The sequence below is a fragment of the Pteropus medius genome, unplaced genomic scaffold (genome assembly GCF_902729225.1).
Source record: "Pteropus medius unplaced genomic scaffold, Ma_sr-lr_union100, whole genome shotgun sequence".
NCBI lineage: Eukaryota > Metazoa > Chordata > Mammalia > Chiroptera > Pteropodidae > Pteropus > Pteropus medius.
This window is the reverse complement of record NW_024353908.1, coordinates 11,174,685-11,197,706: the sequence shown is the minus strand read 5'-3', so window position 1 is coordinate 11,197,706 and position 23,022 is coordinate 11,174,685. Positions and strand designations below refer to the sequence as shown.

The window sequence follows — 23,022 nt, the reverse complement described above, 5'->3', positions numbered from 1 at the left end:
CTTGCTGCCCTGGGGACACAACTTCGCGAGCCCTCCATTACACACAGTTGCCAACATACCAGGAGGGGACCCGTTTCCACTGCCATGAAACTGTTCCGCTCGATTGGCTCTCCTTCTCTTGCTATTCCAGTAGGGCTGCCCTGAACATCCCACACGTCCTGATATCCTTACCCCTCACTCCAGGAGAAGCCTCTCTGTTCTCATCCTAGAGTGGGACTTTTGGTCAAACGTCACAGGGATGACGCTCAATATGGGGAGGTGCTGTTTTCACTCAGCCAAGAAAACAACCTCAGATACGAATATTTTGACTCACTTCCCAGCTCAAATTCTACTTTGAATGCCAAGAACCTTTTTTCTCCTGAGAACACGCGTGTCTCTCCTCTTGCCCCCAGTCACTGAGGGCTTGGGAGTTTGTTCTGAGCTGCAGTCCCCAACCCTCACGCTGGCCCATTGTGCGGCCTCTGACTGCATGTCCCTCCTCTGTCCTACCTCAGGGGGAAAGTGAATTAAAGAACCAACCATATAAGACAAGCATGGTGCCATCCGCCCGGGCACGCAGGCTGGACGGACTGATTGCGTCCCTGGTGCCTGCCTTCCTGGGCAGTGACCTCACCTTCGTCTCCGCCTTCCTAGGCACTTACAAATCTTTCACTACCACGCAGCGGGTGCTGGACACACTGTGTGCAAGGTGAGCACCCTGCCTCCACCTATCCCCCGCAACGCAGGGTTCATTCAGCCGCCTGCTAGTGAGAGTTCTCAGGTCACTGCATCTCTGAGTCTGTTTGCTCCTCTGTGGGGCAGGGTGAGATCCAAACCAGCCTCAGAGGGTCATTGTAAGGACTAGTGGCGTCCTCCCTAGCAAAGTGCTCTCTGGGTGCCTGACCCTGTGGAGAGGTTCCTGTGGGTGGGTGCGGGGAGCTGTGACACTGCTAATTTGGCATTTTCCCCTCCTCCTGATGATGCTTCTGCTTGAATCCTCACTGTTCCCGGGGTTGGGCCAAGCTGTTTTGTCATCTGAAAAGGAGATTGGTGATTCCGTGGGGTTCCTGTTCTGGATGAAGCCAGAGTAGAAACCCCAGGGGCGAAAGTAGGTGAGGCTCACTCAGAAGATATCCACAAGGAGAATGATGAAGGCTCATTTATTCGGCAAATATATGGGAAGCCACACCAGGTGCGGGCACGGAGTAAGTCGTGTCCACAGGACAGCCGATGTGACATCCTCCTGGTCCCCTGTAGGTATGGCTGTATCTTTCCGAATTCTGAAGGGGATGGTGGACCCGTGGACCAGGTGAAAGGGTGAGTGGGCTTGAGATAGAGCCCTCAGCTGGGTGTGGAGCCTGTGGATTGGAGGTGCCAGCAGAATCCTGAAGCCCACACGTCACTTGTTTCTGCACGGGGATGGAGGGCTGAGGGTATTTCCTAGAGGATAGGGAGGGAGTTAGAGAGCTGTGGAGGGGCTGGAGTGTGGCCGCTGGGCACCAGGGATGTCGGGACAGGGGCAGCCCAGCTCCCCCCAGCGCAGACCAACAGCTTTCAGTTCCAAAGGCTTTCCTCCGACAGCCCTGGGAGACCAGGCCCATCTCTGGCAGCACTGCCAAGTTGCAGGAACGTGAGGTGCGGGACTAATTCTGGACTTGCTGCAGCAGAGGGCATGGGGACCCAGACCCCCACACGGTGCTCTGGGAGGGCAGTGTGGAAGGACATGCCAGGCCTCAGACTCTGTTACTTGCCTGTATCCCCAGGGCCATCTACTCCATCTTAGGCATCTGGCTGGACCAGCACCACGAGGACTTTTTCCAGCCCCCGGAATTCCCCTGCCTGAGGCTGTTGCTGGCCTACATCCAGCTTAACTTCCGCGGGTCCAGCCTGGAGCACCAGGTCCAGCTCCTCCTGTCAGCACTAACGGACCTGGAGTCACCTGAGGCAGAGACGGAGGGTGAGGACAACTATGGGGGCAATGTGGCCTGTGAGTGTGTCGGCCAGTGTCGAGCCACACACGGGGCGATTTCCGAGGCTGGGTTAGGCCAGAACACCGAGTCAGCTCACACCACCGTGCCCAGGGACTGCGTTCGGGATCCCTTCTCCGGGTGGGTTCTCGAGCTGTGACTCCATTGATGGATATGAGAGGTTCCCTTCCTTTGGAAGGCGCGTCAGAGGGACTGATACTGATAATATGTCTCTTCTTGGATCTACATACCAGGTCCAGATGAAGACCAGGAAAGCACGCAAGAGGTGACCCCAACATCATCTGTAGTGCCCTGTACAGAGTCCGAGGCTTCTGGAGGCTCAGCCTCCCCTGAAAGAGAAGAGGCAGAGTGGGAAGACACACCACACGCCATTCCTGGGATGTCTGGAGGCTCGGCCTCCCCTGAAGGAGCTGATGGCCAACAAATGGCTTGCCTCGGCTCCTCAGAGGCCCTGAGGGCCCGGTTCTGAGCAGCGGCCTTTTCGGGTGGCGCTCCGGAAGGTTCTTTCTCTGTCCCTCCCTATGCATTCTTTTCAATTGTTGTTTTTCTCTTACCTATATAAAGTTTCACTGTAGTTTTTCTCAGGATGTTCAAATACGATAAAATTTATTTTGACCTAATTTTTAAAATTATTTATTATTATTTATGCCTGCAGTACCCGGTCCTCCGACGTGGTCTCCCATTCAAGTACTAACCAGGCCCGACCGTGCTTAGCTTCCGTGATCAGTCATCTGGCTTGTTCAGGTTGGCATGGCCAGACACCATGGGCTGTGGCTCTACTGGGGCACAAACTCAGGACTTTCTGCATGTGAAGTAGACATGCTAACCACTACACTATGGAACCACATCCTATTTCAACTTAAATTTAAGAACTTATCATGAAAACCCATGAAAGTCTAATAATATCTACCCTCTGCTTCCTCACAGTGTACTTTTAAATGACCTTAAGTACCTTCACCAGACGTAACCACTATCAGCCATATCACAACCCCCATCTAGTTCCAGAACATTTCCAGCAAAGTCAAACCCAGCACCGATTAGTCGCTCACGCTTCCTCCCCCGTCAGCCCGTGTCAGTTGCTCACCCCAGTGTCTCCATGGATTTAACTACTCTGGAGTTGTCATGAGCGGAATCGCCCCATATGTGGCGTTTTGTGTCTGACGATGTAGCAGACGAGGAAACCGATTGGTTTGGGGGTTGTAATAAAAATCACATTGTTTATTAAGTGGGAGAATTCCTATGAGGCAAAGATCACGTGTAAGAAAGGAAAACCCAATGTGAATATCTTCATTTCCTTGGGAGAGGGGACACTCGTGTAATAGGACACGATTACCGGAGCCATAAGGGGAATGCCTAGGTCTTAAAGCACTTTAAAAGCTTTCTGCCCCTGGATAGGCATTGTTTAAATTTTTCCAGTGCACATAGTAAAATATATATATATATATATATATATATATATATATGTGTGTGTGTGTGTGTGTATATATATGTGTGTGTATATATATATATATGTGTGTATATATATATACACACACACATATATATATATACACACACACAAACATATGTACATATATATATATACACACACACACAAATATATATGTGTATATATATACAATTTATATATATATGTATATATTGAAATCACATGTTAAGTGTTTCCCTTTATTACTAATGCATTTATTGATAAAATATGCTGTTTTTTAAAGGTTTCACATAAAAATAACAAAAATCGATTAGCACAATATGACTTTAAATATGAATGAAAAAGGAGATCCACTTCCTCTACCACAAAGTAATTTCTCTACACAAAAGGTCGCCCTCAATATCAATGGATGACATATGACATACAGTTTCACTTCGTATATTCTTTTGCTATCGGTGTATCTTCTTTGCTGATGTGTCTGTTAGGGCTTTGGTCCATTTTTGAATTAGGTTGCATGCTTCTTTACTGTTGAATTATCAACGTTCTTCGTATATTTCGAATGACGATCTTTTACTGCATGTATCTCTTGCAAATAATTTCTCCCAGTCTGTGCCTAGTCATCTCATTCTCCTACGTTGTCTTTTGTAGAGCAAATGATTTTGTAGGTTTAGCAACATTTAATTGGCTTTTCAAGGATTTCTTTCATGAATCATACCTTGGGCATTCTATCTAAAAAGTCGATGTCTTATTTATGGTCATTTACTTTTTATCCTACATTATGTTATGGTTGTTTTCTACATTTGTATTTTACACTCTGGTCTTCATTTCTACACGCTAACTTTATGCTGAGTTAGTCTTTTGCAAGTGGAAATTCAATTATCCAGCACCATGTGTTGAAATTACTCTTTCTTTCCTCTACTTTCTTGTTTTTGATGTTTGGTCAAAAATTAGTTGACTGTTGATGTAGATTATTTTTGGTCTGTTTCTTCTGTTGAGTTTATGGATTAGTCTATTCTTCGGCTCATGCTTCCACTGTCTTTATTCTTGTATCTTTATAGCAAGCCTTAAAGTTGGGTAGTGTTAGTTGTTTTACTTTGTCATTCTCCTTCAATATTGTGATGACCATTCTCTGTTTCTATAGCTATTTTCACAATATTAGTTCTTCCATTTCATGAGCTCAGTCTAATGCTCCATGTATTTGTATCTTTTTCAATTTCTTCCAATGAGACTTTGAAGTTTTTGTCTCACAGATATTTTCAGCCCTTGGTTAGATTTATTCCTAGGAATGTTACTGTTTCCGATGCTATTATAAGTGAGGTTCTGTTCTTTATTTATTTTTCAGATAGTTCTTTGTTAGTGTGTAGAAATGTTTCTCAATTTTCTGTGTATTTTGTATCCTGTAACCTTACTGAATGTGTTTATTAGTTCTAAGAGTGTTTTTGGTAGAATCTGTAGAATTTTCTACATATCAAATGGCATCATTGGCCAACAGAGACGGTTTTACTTCTTCCTTTTAGATTGGATGTCCTTTATTTCTCTTTCTTGCCTAATTGCTCTGGCTAGATCTTCCAGTTGTCCATTGAGGAAAAGTGGCCAGAGTGTAGACACTTGTCTTTTTCCTTATTTTAGAGGATGAATTTCTAAGCCGTTTGATGTTCAGTATGATATCAGGTGTGGGCTGTCATATATGCCATACAGTTTGTTCAGGTTCATTTGATATTACCTAATGAGTTGAGTTTTATTTTCAAATGACAAGGCATTCTTAGGGTCAAGGACAGGGTTAGGGATCAGAATTCGGGTTAGGTTCAGTGGTTGGAGCAGGTAGCTCAGCTCAGATACATGAGGGCACCGAGTAGACACATGAGGATTTCTACAGGACTGGATGCACCTACCCTCTTGCCTGCAGGTGCAGGCTTCCTGAGGGTTGGTGGGGCCCTCCTGGGAATGGCTGCTTCCTCCGACTCATTCCAGTGGGCGGCAGTAGACAGTCAGGTCTCAGACAGGATAGCCCTAGGCCTCTGATCACCCAGGCAGACATCTGCACTCATCCAGCTCAGACTAGTCTGGGCCTTATCCCGCAGCCCTGGCCAACCACTAAGCTGACCATGCTGTTGGACCTTTGGACAGCTCCCTGGACAGCCCAGACAGCCCCTTGGGATGTTTCAATTTCCAACATCCATGGGCTTAAGACAAGTGCATCTTCCCTCAAAACTTCAGGCTCCAAAAGTGGTAAGAAATCTGTGGACATGGAATGTGACCCTGACCACAACAACAAAACAGCAGACTATAGCCCTGTAGATCTCAGCCTCCTGGTTGTAAGAGACCTCGTCCATTCGTGTCTCTCAATGGGCAGTTTCACACTGAGTTTGCATGGTCTCTGACGGCCACATTCATGTACCGTCCAGCCCCTGAAGCCTCCCGAAATCTCGCCAGCTCTGCGTTTCTGGCGTGATGCGATCGTGATCCTTCCATTGCTTCTACGAGCCAGAATTTCCTTATCACCCTAGCCTTTGCGTCTGTTCTTTATATGGAGAGAGAAGAGACCGGAAACAAGCCACTTTGTTCCTTGGGGATGGCTGAGAAATGTGGCCAGGTGCTGGTGTGATTCCTGGGCTCTCATCTCCCAAGGAAATGGATGAGTTCTGTGTGTTTCCCAAGGGCGCGTGAGCTCTGCTGGGCCAGAGTCTCAGGTACGAGGACCCGATGCCCAAGGCAGGAGCCCTGAGTTCACCACCAGCAGCACCGTTGGTTTCTCAGCAAGTGGAATTGCTTCCCGGTGCTGTGGGAGGACAGCAAGACTCTTGGACAGGGGGCTGTAGCCTATTCCTGTGAGCCTCTTCCCCAGGGCAATTTCAAAACCAACACTGTGTATAGAGAGCCTGTGCAAGTCACCACGTCTGGGGACAGTGGGGTGCAAACCAAAAGTTTACTCTGAGTATCAAAGAGGGAGCCGTGAAGGACCAGACTAAAAGGAACCCACATGTGAGCCCAGAAAGCTTGGGTATGGAAAGGCCACAGAGATGCCTGCAGGATCCCAACTGCAAACCCTAGAGCTGGAGAGATGGGCTACGGTTGGATCCTGGGCTCTGGTCTAGAGGCAGGAATCAGAAGGGTCCTGGAGACTGCAGTCTGGGTGTAGCATTTGTAAGAGGAGCTGAACACAAGGCTCCTTGGGCAACTTTTCTGGAACAGACATCCCACCCGCACAGCTGTGGTGAGTGGAGCTGTCCAGACAAATTGAGTCGAGTCTGTCAGCTTTGCCCTGGGAGGAAGCATCCTGTCTAAGGCCGGGGCCACTCTCAGGTTCAGAGATTTGGCCTGGTGTGGGAACTTTATGCCCTTAGATGTCTAAAGGCATATACTAAAGACCTGGGAACACAATGAAGACTCAGCCAAGGTTCCCGGAAAAGATCCGAAACCCACAGACCACACACACAGTCAACAAACACCAGTTTCACCCCTGTGACTCCTCCTTCCAAGCAAATGGACAGACACCTGCTTGATGTCAGTCTTCACATTGCCCTTCACCATCACCAACCTCAGCTCCTTTCATCAGCCCTCTTTCCCCTTCATCAATCTCAGTCTCTTTTGGCCATTCTCCAGTTAGGATCAATACCCCACGGCACCCGGGCCTGCCGCTTTGTCAGCCTCGGACCATCTCTCCTTTCCTCAGCACTGTGGTCCATCTCTGCCACCTTATAGCTGGCCTGACTCTTGGGTTTCTGATATTGCAGGCCCCCTGTCTGGCTTGGCTGTTTTCGTCATCTCCACCGCTGATCTGGTGGACCCCGTGACTACGGGAAACTAATATGCACTCCACCATCTTTTCACTCACCACACAGCTTTCTGGCTACGTGGATCTCCTGGGTCTTCTCTTCCCACAGGGGTGGTGCCTGGGTATCTAGGGAGGTGGCCTCGGGTACCTGGGAAGGTAGCCCTGGGTACTTGGAGAAAACAAAATTGAGCTGCAAGAATTTGTGTGGTGTAAACAGAGATCACTGAAAAGAAAGGATGAGGTCAATCTGCAGGGTCTGGTGTGTGGAAGCGAGGGTCACTGAGGATAAAAATGGGGTTGAACTGCAGCCACCAAGTGTCAACCTGAAAAGACTCATGCTAGACCTGGTTAGGAACCAGGCTGCCCTGTGTATTCCTGCTTAATGAATTTACTCACACTGCGTACCATGGGTAGTAATATGCTTATGTTATGTTAAAGTTAGAATAGGTAAACTTTAAAAATAATAAAGTGTATATAAATAACTTCTTGTCTCCTACTTAGTAGATAGTAAACCATCTCTCCCAATTAGATGGTGACTTTTCCATAAAAACACGTGAAACATTTAAAGAAGCACCGTGTCTGAGCTTCCCTAAGTTTGTCAGCCTCTGTTATTGATGGTCTAGACTATGGGAGGGCAATTTAAATTATTTGTCTGACATCTATCTTGTCAGAATGGAAAGACGGTTTATTTTAATATAAATACTGAAACTCACCTGAGGATATTCGTGTTTAAAGCCACTGTCCGGCCCTGAGAAGTCAGCACAGGATGTGGACATGAGAAACGTCTGAACCCGCAGAGAATTGTAATGAGGTTATTTAGGCCAACATGACAATTGCCACGAAGCAAAATATTGGTGGATTAAGAAAATGCTCTGGAGAATGACAGTTTTGCAATTTATTTTATACATTAGAATCACAGGAGATACATTGGTGGTAGATTAAGGGGATGGGAAAAAGCAACCAGGAGAAATCTCTGGGACTGGATAAAAAGTAAAATGGACAGACACACACTTCTTTTACATGGGTGGGTACAGGAGAATTAATAATTAATATACGGCACAGAGAGAAGGCCTACAGGGGACAAGATAACAGTGAGGGATTCTGTGGTACCTGCTCTGGCGCAGTTGCCTGTGCTCCGATGGAACTGGAGGAAAAGGTTTTCTCTTACCTTCCAAGGGGATGTTATCTTAAATGCAAAAGGACTGGCTCACTTAAGGTAAAGACTGATGTTTGTCAGGAAAGCTACAGGCCCATTAGATATAAGCACTGTGAAGGATCCTGTCAGAATACAAATGAAATATGAAAGTCTGAAACCTTTAGAAAAATTAAATATCCTTTTGTCTGAAATGATCAGAGAAAATTATTTCTCTCACTTAAAAATGAATCTTAAATGTTCAGGAAACATTCAGGTTTAGTATAAGCTCTATTTTGAAACAGCATAGGGATGTTTTGCCTTTTGTGTGCTTTTATAATCCTAAGAAGATGGAGGAAAGGGTTTAGATTCAAGACCTAATTAGTCTGTAGACTCATCAGCATTTGATGGAGATGTAGAAGTTAAAAGGGAGAGATGAGGTTAACATGAAAAAATAAATGTGAATACCTGCCATGAGCTTTAGATAGGAATTTTATGGTTGACCTTCCTGTGCGGTTAATTTTGGTCTCTGAGTTGTAAGGCCCTCCGTGCTGCTCCCACCCCGAGCTTATCAGGTATAATATGTGGCCCATTTTTTCATCCACAATTTTCAAATTTGGTCCTAAATCAATGCAAAGGATACACTGATGACCAGCCTCTTGGTTGAATAATGCGGTCCCACGGTACTGGCCAGGATCGTTCCTATGATTCTTAGAATCACCATTTGTTTTGCTGAAATGACAGTCCATTGAGGATGAGACAAGACTGTAAACTTGGGTGGAAGTCAAGGCCAAATTTTTTCTCATAAGAGAAAGGCGGGTAAATGGGAGGCAGTCAGGTCTTAAGGGTGTTCATCAAGACAAAAACCAGATCAATTCTAACCTATGAGCTCTCATGATCCAAGTTTGCTGTCTGTCTCACTTTTCTGTTTTTTGTTTTGTTTTGTTTTGTTTTGTTTTGTTTTTGCATCTAGTATGACATTTACTTATATTTGAGGGCACAGCATATACCTCTTTGGTTTTCACACTCTGACCATGAGATGGGTTCCCATTTACTGGTGTAGTTGTTGTTGTTTTAATATGGGCCATCTCCTTCCCATTGGAAGCACTCAAGTGTCACTCATTATTATTCTGATTCCTGCTAGTTCTGCAATTGGGAACTGTAACTTTTTGCTTTATCCAGGTCCAAGGCTGTAAGAATACAATAGTGTGAATTACAATTACCATCCAAACATTTCCAGAGGCCAGGGGGACAGTAAGAATTTCATAAGCAAATTTGCCATGCCTCAAGCAGCTGTTTCAGAAGGCCATCTTTTTTTGATATAGCCACTTCAGCTTCTATATAAATTAATGGTTATTAGTCTTTTTCAGGTAAAGGGGAAACATGTTCCCATAACTGGGTCCCAGTTATCCATAAAATTCCTTCCTCAAGAATCCTTTTGCATTAAGCTTCCATAACTTCCCTTATTGTTCCTTTTGTCTCTTTTTCCTTATTCAGAAAAACCAACTTATTAAGACAAACTACTTCCTTTTAACTTCTCTCAGAAACACACACACATCACCTTCTGTCTTTTTGCAATAACATTCCTTCTTCATTTCAAAACAGAAACCATAAAAAGAGTATTATTGATAATATGAAAATTATCTTATATGCCTTCAGCAATTATTAATACTTAGGCTATATAAGAGGAAGTTTGAGAAAAAACAGAGAACAAGTATTAACTATTATTACACTTAATGTTATTAGCAGACTGCTAAAGACAACCAAACAAATGTTTTTTTTTTTAAATTCAAGATCAATTATATAGTTATACAGGCCTTATGGATGTCTTGGCATTGCTGTCTATCCCTGCCATCAGCACCTTCTCATCCTCAAGGGTTCTGTGACATCTACAATAGGCAAGTGTCAGACAGCGACCAGTGTCTTTTTACTGTTAGGCGCCTTTTTAATAATAATGAGAAATATGAATCCATGAGTTAATTCCTTTAAATCTGGCTGCACATGGCTGAGTTAGTAATATCTGTTGAGATCCTTTCCAGGGAGGTCGGAGAGAGTCTTTAGTTGCTGTCTTTTCACATAGATAGAATCTCCTGGTTCCAAGTGTTGGTCTCTGGGGTTGTCATCTCCCGGGAGCAAACTGGAAAGTGCATGAGCTACAAGTCGATCGGTATCTCTAAGCTGTCCAGGAAGTCCTTGCTGGTTGTGCAGAATGCCTCTTCTTAGTGCAGTTGGTTCACATGTCCTTCTATCCAGAAGCGCAGGGCAAACGGTGAATGTTTCATGAGGAGGAAGTCTGTGTTGACCAAAAGGAGTAACTCTCAGATTGAGAAGAACAGTCGGGATAGCTTTTGGCTAAGGGAGATGAAAAACTTCTGAAAATTTACCGAGCTGAGTTTTAATTGTACCATTTGTACATTGCACCAACCAGAGGACTGGGGTGAAGAACAACGAATACGCTGTAGAACAGACCAATGTTACAGATTGATTGCATCATCTGCCCGGTGAGATGAGCCTTCTGGCAGTATGTAACTCAGAGAGATTTTCCCAATGAGGAATTATATATTTCTAATAATAATAATTTTTCCTACCTATAAGGCTGTTGCTCCACAGCTGGAGGATGCCTCTACCCAGAGAGAAAACATACATCATAACTCACACACACTTCTGTTCTTGACATGGTAGCATTTGGAAGCACCCAATAACCATACCTCAAATGGACCTAAAAAAAGTGGTGAATGGCCGTAACCACTGTGGGATTTCCTAGATTTGTAGGAGACTTGAACTCGAATCTCTTTTGATGGCCTAAACCAAACTCTTCAGAACAAGTTTTAGAAACTGCCTCTACTTCAAAATATAACCTTCATAGCATTGTCCATAAAGCAATTCGCTCACAACATTAGTAGCCTAATGTTTGCTAGACAAGAATACTGAGGCGGTCACTCTTTCCAAAATTAGAAGGAATCCACATATCGACTCAGCATTTCCAATGCGATATAGCAAATCGGCAGTATCTGTTGCCAATGCAATAAAGTTGCTTCCTCACAAAAGACACAGATGCATATATTTGATGAAGCACCCGTGCAAATGCTGCTTCCACTGCCTTAAAAGAGGGTGCCAGACAACAGACAAATACTCAGCTCTATTAAAGATTACAATCTGCCCACATATTCCTCTGTCGTCCAGCAGTTTTCTCATGCAGAGATAACCTTTCGATTGAAAGGCAGTAAGGTAGCTGTCTCAACCACCCTCTGTTACACAGAGACTCATTTTCTCAGTGTTTATGTGAATTTTATGAAGTAATAGGCATTCATCATTCCAACAGGAGCACTATGTCATCTTCATCTGCCACATGATCTCCCTGTGTTTCCTACAGTCCAGTCTCTTGGTGTGCTCATGATTACCATGGGGTGGTCACATGACCCTGTCGTGATTCCCACAGGTCCATGGTCCCAAGGTCAAGACCTTCTCCTTTTTAAAAGACTAGGCTAAATACTTACGCACATTACAAACAACCTAGCCTCTATGAACAGAAACTAGAGTGGAGTGCATGACCCACAGAACAAACCTCTCTACTCTTGCAGAAAAGAATGGAGACCTCCATTCATGGCACCAGTACTGTCCTCCTTTCAAATGATGTACACTAGAGACCCAAGCCCATGACACAAAGCCATTCTCGTCCTAACATTAATACAATGGAGTCCAAGCCTAATGCCACCAAGCCTGTCTTCTTTGAAAACTAGTAGATTAGAGACCTTCAACCACAAGGCCACCCTGTCCTCTGGTAAGATTATCTTACTTGGATATGAAGAACCTTGGCTCCAGGCATGGACTTTATATTAGGAGTGACAATGGTGACTTTGGCTTGCTGGTCCAATCCCTTCTCCTATTCCAGGAAGTGGAACTGATACATTGGCCCACAGCTTTTATTCTGTATTTTCCTAACAGACACAGAAGTGGTGGCCTGTGCCAATGGTTCTAAGCCTGTCTTCTCTGAACGAATGTCACGTAGAGTCTTTGGCCTATAGAAACAAGCCCGTCTTTATGTAAGGGAAACAAGATTGGAGACTTAGGTCCATGACACCAAGCCTGGACTCCCCTCACAGAGACTAGAGTGCATGACCAGGATCCCAAGTTCGAGACTGCCTAAATTATAATAGACTGCACAAAACACCTACTCGCACAACACCCAAAGTGGTCCCTGTGAACAGAAACTCATGTGGAATGCATGGCCCACAAACAAAGCTATCTTCTCTGAACAAGAGGAAGAATGGAGACCTCGGTTTGTGCCATCAATATTATCTTCCCTTGAAATGATGTGGAGTGGTGGTACGGGCCAAAGGCTCAAAGTCTGTTTCTTCCCAAGAATAAGTACAAGGATGACCGGGTCCCAAGGCACTAAGCCTATCCTCTTGGAAAACTAATAGATAGAAGACCTCAACCCACAGGGCCAGCCTGTCCTCTGGTAAGAGAATCTTCACACGAGACCCAGAACCTTGAGTCAGGGTGGGACTTTTCATCAGGAACTAGAGTGCTGACCTTGCTTTGCAATTCCGAACCCTTCTCATATTTCCACGATAAACAATTGGCCCACAGCATTTCTTTTGTCCTTTCCTAACAGAACCTGAAGCGGTGGCATGGCACTATGGGTCAAAGCCTGTCCTCTCTGAACGAATGTCGAGTAGAATACTGGGCCCACAGCAACAAGCCTGTCTTGATGTCATACAAAATAGAAAGGCAAGATTGGAACTGGGCACCAAGCCTGGACAGCCTAACGGGAACCAGTTGACATCCCCAGGCCCACAAGGTCAAGACCGTCCAATTTGTAACAAAGACTCGACTGAAGACCTAGGCCCACAACACCCAGCCTGGCCCCTGCTACCAGAAACTTGTGTGGAGACCTTGGCCCACAGAACCAATCTGTCATCTCATAACTTGGCAAAGGATGCAGGACTTGGTTCACGGCACCAAAACTCTCCTCCCTGAAAAGCATGTACAAAGGAGATTTGGGACAATGGCACGAAGCTCATCTCATGCTAACGGTAAGTTCAGCAAAGGCCTGGTCCCATGACACCAAGCTCTCCCATTTAGAAACTACTGAAAATGTGACCTGAACCCACTACACCAAGCCTTTTCCCTGGTAAGAGAATGTAGACTGAAGACTTATAACCCTGACACAAAGCCTGGAGTTTTCTTTCAGGAATGAGATTGGGGAGCTTGGATGCAGGACCAAGCCTTTTCCTTATTTCCAGGAAGTAGAGTGGAGAACTTGGCCCACAGAATCTAGCCTAACTTTTCTTAATGGAACCTTATGTGGAGGACTTAGCACATGGTAACAAGATTGTCTTTGTTGAAGAGGAAGTAGATATAAGTCCCTGGCCCAGGAACCAGGCCTGTGCCTGGAGAAAAGAAAGTAGAGTGGATGTTTGAAAACAACCCATGCTGATCTCATTTTAAAGAAAACTCTAGTGGAGAATGTTTCTCACTCACTCAAGCCTAGTTCAATCTAAGAAGAAGAGTGGAGGCCTTGGCGTACGAATGTCAGCCTCTATCTACTGGTATGGAACTTACATTGCGACAGTGGCTGCCACACTCTTCTAATATTCCAAATGTCGAGCTTCATTTATCGGTACTATAGTGGAATCATGAGTGTGACTCTGGACCTTTTCCTCAATGAGGATATTTGTGTCAGACTCTCGAATGCTACCAAGTACAGAACAGCAGTGGTCGCCAAATGTTGCCATTCAACATTAGATCCCAGCTCTCTTTAATGGACTTCTTTACGGTAGCAATTGTCACAAGATGCTGCAATGCAGTACTCAGGACCAGCTCTGATTTATAACCTGCTTTATAGCACTAACTGAACAAAATGTTGCAGTGTGACTCTCCAGGTCTGACTCTCCTTGCTTTTCATCACCAAATGTCTCTGAATGCCACAATGCAGAATTCATGGTCAGCTCTCTTTTTAATCTCTTTTTCTAACAGCTACTGTTGCCATAATTTGGCACTCAGGACTGGCTTTCCTTTAAAGGAAAGCTTCAAGGCAACAATTGTTGCAAAATGCCACCATGCAACTCAAAGCAGAATGCACTCCAGGGTCATTTAGGCTCAATGAGATAGTTTATTTTCTGTCAGAGTTTCCCTTCTTGAAAACTAAGGGAATGTCCTTTTTCTCACATTATTCTTTTTCTTGCACACCTGATCAAGAATGTGTTACACTGTCAGTCTTTCGGTTCTCAAAAGTTGAATTTTCTGAGAGAGGTGACAGTATCCTTTTTGAGTGTTTCTCATTTTCAAATCAGAGCAAGAACGCATTTGACATGTTCTCATGGAACCGGGATGCACTCGCATGACCTGGTCTTTAAAATTACTGGCCGATTACTGAAATGTTCTTGTCCAGCCATTCTGTGAATTGATACAAGCAATATAATCAAATACAAAAGACATTCCACATAGTCAATAAATGTGTGGAAGCCAGCATTTCTGACTCGGGTTAAGTAGACCAAAACCTGCCGATATATATGTTTTTTTTTTTTTCCAAGAGGAAATATCACTGGATAACCTTAGACAAAGGTCAAGTGTGCTTCCTTGGAACCCAGCATCTGTATATTCCACTGTGTGCTCAGCAATCAGACCCACTGTCTGATTTTGAATCATCTCCCTCCAGTTGATCCTTTTAATACATGTTGTTCTTCCTCAATTTCCCTTACACTCTCATCACCAGCATTCTGTTGTGTGAGCCTCGGAATTGGCTATCATTTCTTTTGCTTCTTTGTGTATGGCTCTCTGTTCCAAGTCCACATGGGGAGTGAAACATTAAGGGCCTTGTCTCTTCTGCTCTGATGGTTGAAAAGAGCTGGTCTCCCAGAATAATTCTGAGAAGTTTCCAGCTAGTAAGTGACAAAAACTGCAATTCCCAGCATTGAACAGCAACCATCCATCTCCAGATTAAGGAATGGTGGCTGGACCAGCGACTACACCCAAGTGGGGAGCTTGTGGCATTTGGGACAATAGAGAAAATTCAGATGCAGCTATGACTTGGTTGGTTAAATTAATCAGTGCATGGCTTTTGAGGCTGGGCTCTGAGGAGGCCAGCAGCTAATGCCCACCCTCTGGCAGCAACTGAGAGCAGGTTTTTTTGAGTCTTGTTTCTCAGGGTTCTTAAGGAACACTGGCACCAGTGGAGAGTGAATGCCATGAACCTCTAGTCTGGCCTGGGCTGAGGCTGGGGAGGAGATGGTGTTACCCACTAGTGGGGCTTCAGGAGAAGTCTGGTCTATATGGAGTCCCAGTTTTATGCAGGAAATCTGACAAGTAACTCTAAGCTCAGGACACACCAATCCAGCATTTGCTGTGGAATGAAGCCCTCTACCCACAGACCTATCAAGTCTATTATCAAGACCCTCCTTCCACCAATGTCACAAGGGAAGAATAAACCATGTCTCAGGGAAGTCCCAGGACAAGAGCTGGCCTGGTTTTGCCAAAATCCTTAGGGGCAATGCTTGGCATAGAACTGGAATTGCGATTTCTGTAGACATTGCCCTGAGCCCTCCTGGAGCATCAGGACCTGGCCAGGCTCCAAGAGGCCTGTGATACGGCCGAGCATGTGGGTTTCCAATCTGCCCTCTGCCCTTACTTTCCAGGTCACCAAAATTCATGCTTTAGCTCCAAGTCTGTTGACTGAGCAAGAAGTGAGCACAAGCTACTTTTACAGCAAGCCACTTTACCCCTTGGAGCTTTCACTATCTCCCGCTCTGGTCTCAGGGTCTTTTTTGGCAAATAGAAATCAGCCTGGCCTAGCGGAGCTCAAATACCCAGAGGGAAGCCCTGAGCGAAATAGTGGAGGGCTAACGTGGATTCATCTTCTCCGGTCTTTTTTTAGTTTTTGGCACAGATAAGTTGCCCAATCGAGGCTTCTTTGAGGGAGAACTAGCTCTCAATAAATCACAGCTGTAGTCCATGCAATTGATTTTGGACATGCAGTAGGCTCACCCATCAACTAGCAATCTGCTGTGTCCTCCCATAAGCCTGGAGCCCCATTCTTCTCCCTGAAACCTTCATTCCATTTGCCTTCAACTTGAAGCTTACATATCCACACTCCTGTGCCTTCTGAAACCTGATCCCTCCTAACACCCCATTCCCTTCTTCCTCCAGGTTTTCATACTCCCTTGCAGCCAGTTCTTCCTCCCCCTAACCTTTTTTCGCTCTGCCACGTTCATCAACCTGCCCCGCCATTCCCACACACGATCCTCACTTCATCTATTGCACTCCATTCTAAGCCATTCTCTCCCTCCCTAATACTCTTCCCCTCCGTGGCAGGGCTCTGGGTCCAAACCAAGCGCTCAGTCCCTGGGGCTTAAGCTCCTGTCAAGCTCTCAGCCCGGCAGGTTGGAGCAGCAGGGGACTGGGTTCTGGAAGTATGTGTTTTGGTGAATTTTTTTAGACCCAGCCTGTGCTTCAAGAAGTTCAGGCACTGAGTCCCTCCCTCAGTGATGTAGCCAGGCATAATCCCCTTCCTCTAGAGACAAAGCCAGCCAAAGGGCTGAGGAGACTTATAAAGGTCCAGGCTTGTAGGAAGCTGAAGGAAAAGGCATAGGCTGATTGCAGACCTTAGCTGGGAAGCCTGCTTGACTTTGGGAGACTTCATGGAGCTGTGTCAGACAGGGACAACAGCCATGGCCCACCTTACTGGGCCATCTTCTATGGGTGTTGTACAGCTGTGTCATGTCCTCATGGTCTGGAACACTATTTCAACTAAGCACCTGGCTGAGTCTGTTCAGTGCATTAGTTGTGTGGCTGTGGCCATCCAGGCAAGCGTAAATATGTGAGTGTCTGCTTGTACGTGTCTGTGTGGAAATTTCTTTGAGTGTCGCTGTGCATTTTAACGTGTGTTTGCAGACAAAGGGGTATTGTGTTTCTGCTCTAATGTGAAAGCCAATCGGCATGTGAGAAATCAAGTGTCTTCTGCCTGTATCAATGTGTAGGTGATATGTTAAGATTTGTTGGGTCATGGGTGTGAAGGATGGGTCAAAAAGGTGAGTAGAATCATGTCCATCATATTGTGAGAGTTAGATGAGGGACAGATGATTACTAGGCTTTGGATGGTAAAACCTTTAAACAGTAAGTAGTTATGGTATCACTTCATCATGCACCTGAAGCTAACATAATCTTGGATTCCATCTATGCTTCAATCAAGGATATTACTTGAAAACATGGAAAAGGAATCACATAAAAGGTATCTGCCAGTAAAACCATTCCTCCAACCCCAGCCCCAAATCACTATTTTGGAGCTTCATATGCTGCACTGCCACAGAAATCAAGGAGAAGACAGACTGTCACACTCGCTGGCCTGAACCTAAGAAATAGAACTTTTGTCCCTCAGGTGTAGGAAGGCTTGCTCAAACATTGTGGCCCATGGAGGTTCAGTTCAGCGGAGGTCAAAGCTTGGACCAGGGTCCTGGTGGCTGACTTAGGAGCTGAGCTAAAGCGTCTCTCAGACCTTTTTATTTATATAGCCCAGTATAAAACCTCTCATTTTCTCAAAGGCTGTTTTCATGTTCCATATTTGCCACCTTGCACCATGTATTGATTAATATATGTCGATTGTGAAAAATGAATATCTGAGATAATATGCATTTCTGGTGACCAGACTTAGGAGTAAAGAAATATAAACAGTAGGCAAGAAGACTATGTAGCACCCATGACCATGCAATTGATCATCCTTGCCTCTCTGGCCCTCTGCCATCCCCCTTCTCATCCTGTATGTGAGAAGAGTTTGCATAGTGATCCAAGTAGGAGTGTTTCTGTCATTCAATTCATAGCATCCTGTGAGGTTCCCAATGGATTCCTGATTGCTTCTGAGGAGAAATCACGACAGAGTTTCAGACAGAGGCAAATATGTGACATGAACTTTATATTAGAAATTTGAGACCTGCCTGTGTCCCAGGGAGCCATATCTGAATCTGAGGACAAGGATGCACCCCAGTGTCACTTGGGCTTGATGAGTGTTTATTTTTCATCAGACTTTATCTCTTTGAAAACTAGGGAGAAATGGGAAATGTACTTTGCCTCGCAGCTTCCTTTTCATTGTCATATTTCTTGATACCCAATACAGAATGTGTTACACTGTCCAATTTTTGGCTCATAAAAGCAGAATTTTCCATAAGAGGTGAAAGTATCCTTTTTGAGTTGATCTCATTTTCAAATCAGAGCATCAATGCATTTGACATGGTCTCATGGAACTGGGATGCTCCCGCACAACCTGATCCTTTAAAATTACCGTCCGTTTACTGAAATGTTCTTGGCCAGACATTTTGTGAATTGATTACAAACAATCCCATCAAATACAAAACACATTCCCGGTTGTCAATAATGTATGGAAACCAGCATTTCTGACTCAGGTTAGGCAGAGTGAAACTTACCAAAGAAACTAAAACTCATACTGTCTTGCAAGGATACTGTTTCCCAACACGAAGTGTAATCTCTGTTTCTAACAATTTTCTTGCAGACTGTGTTCCTCCACTTTATCTTTCAGTGAATACAATCTAAGCACATTTTCTAATACTAGTGGTCTATAACCGACTGTTCCAAGAGATGTTGACTGCAAAACCTGGCACAACCTGTCAGTATCCAAATTGCTCAGAACAGTTCTTATAGATTGGAGAACACAATTTTATTCCATGCAGGTAGTAAAAAGATTGACTTGAGCACAATCTAATCAACAGGGTGCTTCCTGAGAATGGAAGTCAAACACATCCTGTCACTATGAAGCTAAGTTTATGATGTGCACTGTTTTAAATACCATGACAAGAGGCTAGTTGGAAATGCTCTTTAGGTCAGTGGGCTTTACTCTTCCAACTCTTATACACTGCATAAAGTGATTAGTTGAAATTGGAATCTTACATGTCATAAATTCATACCAAATGGGATGCCTACACACTATGTTCAGCACAGTGTTCATTTAGTGAGTGGAACTGAAATACTTGCTGTCTTGCATGTTATAGTGTTTCTAAATATGATTAAAATTATTTAGTTTAGAACCAGTTGCCTGCAAACTCTGTCTCCAACTCTCCGTGAATAGATACTAAATGCATTTTCTAATACATGTAGAATATGACCACCATTTCCAAAAGATGTTTCAGACAAGGAACTAACATATCATGTGAGCCTCAAATCTGCCTTTGTAAAAGCGCTTAGTCTGGAAATTCATATCACACTTATTTATAATGCACAAGGTTAAGTGCTTGACTCAACTACACTCTTTTAGCAGGGTTCTTTCTTGGAATGAAACTCAGATATGTCCTGTTATGCCTACAGCTACATTTATGATGTGACTTGCTTCCAATACCATCCAAGGAGGTTATTTGGAAGTGCTCTTGAAGCCAGTGGCCCTATACTCTTGGAAATTATACACATTGTATAAAGCAAGTAGTAAAGAGTGGAATCTTAACAATAATTCAGATGAAACAGGCTACTTGCAAGTTGTGTTCAGCCATGTGTTTTCTGATGAAGACAATCAAAACCCTTTCAGGAATCATATGTTTCATAATGATTTTCTAGTTACTTGCAAGCTTGTTCATCTCATGTCTCTCAGCGAATGGAAACACTTTCTCAATGCATGCGGTCTTTGTACGACATGTTTAAAATGTGTTTTTGATAAGATACTAGCACATTGTGTGAGCACTAAAATTCAGGTTTATACAGTGCTTAGTCAGAGAATCAATGTCACACTTATATGTAATGCGTGTAGTAAAGAGTTTGTCCTGAGCACACTCTATTCGGCATGGGTTTTCCTTTCACAGGAATGCAAACACACACATGCTGTCATGACTAAAGCGACATTGAAGACAAGGGTAAGGATTAGGCTGAGAATTAAGGTTACTCTTATTGTTAGGGTTAGGGTTAGGGAAGAGTTAAAGTTAAGATTAGATTTAGCTTTATCATTTGTATTCATGTCAGCATAAGTGTTAGGATCATTTTGTGTGTCAGTTTGTGTTGAGGTTAGGATTAAGGTTAATATTAGGTGTAGGGTTAGGATTAGGGTTGAAGTTAGGTGTGAAGTCAGGATTAATCTTAAGTTTAGAGTTAGGTTACAGCTAATGTTGAGGTCAGTGTTTGGTAGGAGGTTAGAAATCGGTTTAGCATGAGTGTTATTGTAAGTATCTGGGTCAGGTTTAAGGTTAGTGTGGAGTCTAAAATAATGCTCAGGGTTAGCTCTACTTTTCACATTAGCTTTGGGTTGAGGTTAATATTAGGGTTCACATTAGGGGTAGGATTAGGATTCTGTTTAAATTTCAGGTTTCAGTTGAAGTTAGGATTAATGTTAGGTCTAAGGCTCGAGTAAGAGTGCAGGTAAGAGTTTGCTTGTGAGGTTAGGTTTAGGGTTGGGGTTAAGAGAGTTTCTAAGTAGATGTTCCAACTTCTGGTTAGAAAGGTACTGCTAATAAGTCACATGATCAACTTTGCTCTAGGACTGACCAGATGAGTTTGAGCTCCATTCTACAATGGAATCCTGCAGAAGCTCGATGCAAATCCTTTATGACAAACATTATAGAAAAGTGTCATTTCCATTTGCTGCCTAAGCACTGTTCTGAGTACAGTGTGCTGAGACTGTTGAAAACATGGTAAAACCAAAGACATCCAAACATGCATTAGTTTCCATTCCCTGACAGATCAATGTGATGCCCAGTTTACAGGTAACCTGTGCTAAGAAAGAGATTACAGATGGTGTTTCAAAACAGTACTATGTACATTACAGAATGATTTCAAATCCATTTACTGTGCTGAACTCAGTTGACAACTATCCCATTTGGTACAAACTAATGACGAACAAGTACCACTCCTTTGCTATCTGCTTTACTCAATATATAAGAGTTGGATGACTAAAAGACCACTACCTTAAGCCTAACTCAAAACCTAAGTCTGATCCGTATGCTAAACTTCAACCTAATCTTCAACCTAATACTAATAAAATGCAAACCCGAGATACAAAGCTCTCTTTAACCATATGGCTTACCCTGTCCCTAACACAAGACCTATCCCCAACTATAACACTAAAACTAACCTAATCCTAACCTTTATGCAACCCTAACCCTAACACCAAATCAGCCCAAAGCATCACCTCAAAAATAACTTGAACGGTATCCCTTATCCTAATTTCCATTAAACTAAAATCTTAAAGCTAACTCTAATCCTAATCATAATCCTACCCTAGCTCAAGAGCAAACACTAATTTTATTTTCCTACATTTATCCATGGCCCTACACTGTCACCGAACTCTAAATCTAACCTAAGCTGGACCTATTTTAAACCCAAACACTAACCATGAAGCTAACTCTAAAGCTATTTGTAAGTAGAATAAACTCAACGCTAACCATAAACCTAACACATGAGGCTAACTCTAAATTTAATGCTAACTCAAAACCTAACTCTAACTCTAATCCTAACATTAACCAAAATTGAACTGGAACATATTTGGTTCCTCATTAAGAACCAAATCCTAACCTCAAAGCTGTTGTCAACCCAATGAACCAAAATTGAACTGGAACTCTAACTCTCACCCTATCTAAAACTCTAAACCTAAATCTATCCCTCACCTTAAAGCTAACCTAGTCCTTATCATAAACCTAACTTTAATTCTAAACAGAACCTTTATGAAAAGGCAAACCCTAAGCTCAAATCTAAATACAACTCATTGGAAACTTATTGGAAACTCAAAACCTGAACTGCAATCAAATTCATACCCTAACTTTAACTTTCACCTTAACCTAATCATCAAGTCACCTAGAATTAGATGGTGTTTCAAAACAGTACTATGTACATTACAGAATGATTTCAAATCTATTTACTGTGGATTTAACTTAACTCTAACCCTAACCCTAACACTAACACTAACCTTAACTATAACCCTAACCTGAACTCTAAACTTCACTCAAATGTAATCCTAACATCCACCCTAAAATTGCCCTAACCCCAACCATAATGTCATCTCTAATTTAAATCTGAACCCTACCTTCAAAACTTACCTTGAACCTAACTTTAACCCTGAACCTAATCATCAACTGAACCCTAACCTCAATCCTAACCCAACTACAAACTTAACTCATAACCTACACTGAGCCCTCATCCAGACCTGAACCTTCACCATAAACTTAGACCTCATTCTAAACCTACTCCTCATTAAGAACCAAATCCTAACCTCAAAGCTGTTGTCAACCCATATGTTAATTTTAACCATAATCATAAATTCACCCATAACCTTAACCTACCCCTAAACCTAACCTTAAGCCTAACTCAGATTTAAATTAGAGATGACATTAAGGTTATGCTTAATCTTAATGCATAACCTTAAACCTTCCCCTAACCCACACGTTAACCCACATTTTAACACTAACTCTGTTCTCTGAGCTTCCTTCAAACTTAACTTCAACCCTAACGCTAATCCTAACCTGAAGCTGCACTGTAACTCTAAACCTAACCTTAACTCTAATCCTTACTCTAATCCTTACCCTAATGTAAATTAAACCCTAAACTCCCAGTTTCTTATAGAGCTAATCCTAAACTTAACTCTAACACTAAGCCTAAACTTAATTAACTCTAAATCCAACCCTAAAACAGTAGCTCTTGCCCCAACCCTAAACAAACCCTAATCCTATTTTAAACCCTAACCGTTACCTGAAAGAGAATTCTAACCCTGACCCTCAACCCTAAATCTCATCAGAAC

At 43.5% G+C, this 23,022-nt stretch overlaps 1 pseudogene; it reads left to right on the top strand.

Annotated features, from left to right (window-relative positions):
• The first annotated feature begins 504 nt into the window (after window positions 1-504).
• Window positions 505-23,022, top strand: part of LOC120593782 (polypeptide N-acetylgalactosaminyltransferase 1-like) — a 52,240-nt pseudogene continuing 29,722 nt past the window's right edge.